The sequence below is a fragment of the Octopus bimaculoides genome, chromosome 11 (genome assembly GCF_001194135.2).
Source record: "Octopus bimaculoides isolate UCB-OBI-ISO-001 chromosome 11, ASM119413v2, whole genome shotgun sequence".
NCBI lineage: Eukaryota > Metazoa > Mollusca > Cephalopoda > Octopoda > Octopodidae > Octopus > Octopus bimaculoides.
This window is the reverse complement of record NC_068991.1, coordinates 3,459,493-3,461,491: the sequence shown is the minus strand read 5'-3', so window position 1 is coordinate 3,461,491 and position 1,999 is coordinate 3,459,493.

Sequence of the window (1,999 nt, the reverse complement as noted above, 5' to 3'; positions counted from 1 at the left end):
GTAGTAACTGACCCAGGGGTGGGGGCTTTAATATAAGACACTTGGTCGAGGTGCCGCGTAGTGGGACTGAACACAGTTCCACGTGGTTGCAAAACGACCTTTTGAGATTATTGCTCATTGATTATTCTTTGTTTTTGTATTTTTTTCACTATATGGCCATTCTTCATAATAAATAAATAAATAAATAAATGAATAAATAAATAAATAAAAGAGAAAAAGAAGTAAAAATATTCTGGGGAATTTTGGGTAACATTCAGCGTAAGTCAGTTTGAGTTATCTCCCTTGAACATTCACTTCACCGAAATTCAGAAATGTTTGAGAATGTGGGAGAATTCTTCCCAATCGACGAAGTCATCACTATTTCCGAACCAGTTGGGGCACCTCTGTGTGATATTTCGATCCAGTAGAGATAACTGCCACGTCTCTGTGTGGTAAGAAGCTTGCTACGTGGTTCCGGGTTTGGACTCATATGTGTCATCTTGGGCAAGTGTCTTCAGGTGAATAGCCTCGGGCAGACCAGAACTTTGCGAATGAGTTTGATAGACGGAAACTGAAAGAAGCCCGTCGTATACATACATACATACATACATACATACATACATATATACACACACACACACGACCTCGGCGGAATTTGAACTCAGAACGTAGCGACGAGCGAAATAGCCCTAAACAAGCTAACGATTCTCCCAGCTCACCATCAATAATAATGATGATGAAGATGATGATGATTTCAAATTGTGGCACATGGCCAGCAAGTTTGGGGTGAGTGTGTAAGTCGATCACATCGACCCCAGCACTCGACTGATCCTTATTTTATCGACCCCGAAACAACAAAACGCATTGTCGGCCTCCACGGAATTTGAACTCAGAACATAAAACCGGAAGAAATGTCGCTAAGCATTTTGTCCGGCGTGCTAACAATTCTGCCTGCTCGCTGCCTTAATAATAATGATAATAATAAAAGTTTTCAATAGTAGAAGCCCAGACACAACAATGTTGGAAAGTGCTCAATACTAAAAGTAGAGCGGAAAGAAATTGTGAAGCAAGAATATTTTATGACACTTGCGATCTCTTGAATTCTTCAAAAGAAGTACCGGAAAAAAATACCCGTTTACTGCAATGCATATATAGAAGGGTATAAAATATGGTGGGTGGTACGCGGGAACAAAGTGATAGAATTTGTAAAAGATGTGAAAATATTAGAGAGAGAGAGAGAGAAAAAAAAGGGTACAATTGCCATTTTAAGTAGAATCACGTTCTTTAAACATTCGTTTCTCCCACTTCCGATGTGTAGGAGAATAACGCGGAAAATGATATTCAGAATACCAAGAGTTTTAAAACGATTATTTGAAAAGAAACATTAAAATAGAATAAGAATAATGTTCTTAGATATTATAAATCCTTTCACGTTAAAGTAAAACGAATGTCTTATTAAAATAACGATAAGAATAATTTTAGATATCCCAGAAGTAGAATTGTACGCGAAAAACACAGCTACACGTATTTAATAAAGCAATTGGTGATAATTTTGTAGTTAGTGAAGTGTTACTGTCATTTGAACCATTAAACGAAACCACAAGTGGCCAAGGTTTGTATGGTCATTAAAAACTACTTGGGTAGATATAATTTGAATCGGATGGAATTGGTAAGCATTATAACAAACGGTGCCACTTCATTTACTAGAAAACATACTGGTCTCATAACGCTGCTAAATGATAAAACGAAAAGCGAGCATTCACTTTACGCTCCTATCATCTCATTATCCACGAGGAAGGACCGTGTAATCAGTTCTAGATTTTATGCATGCAATTAATTCTGCAATCCGTGTCATTAGCCTAATCAGAGCGATGGTGCTAAATCACTTCAGAAGTTTACTGAATGACATGAAATGTGAATATTTAAGTGTATTGTATCATAGCTATGAGTGTTGGTGATGTTTGGAAAAGGTTCTACCGAAGGGTGGGAATCTAAGAGAAGAATTATTAAGTAACATGAG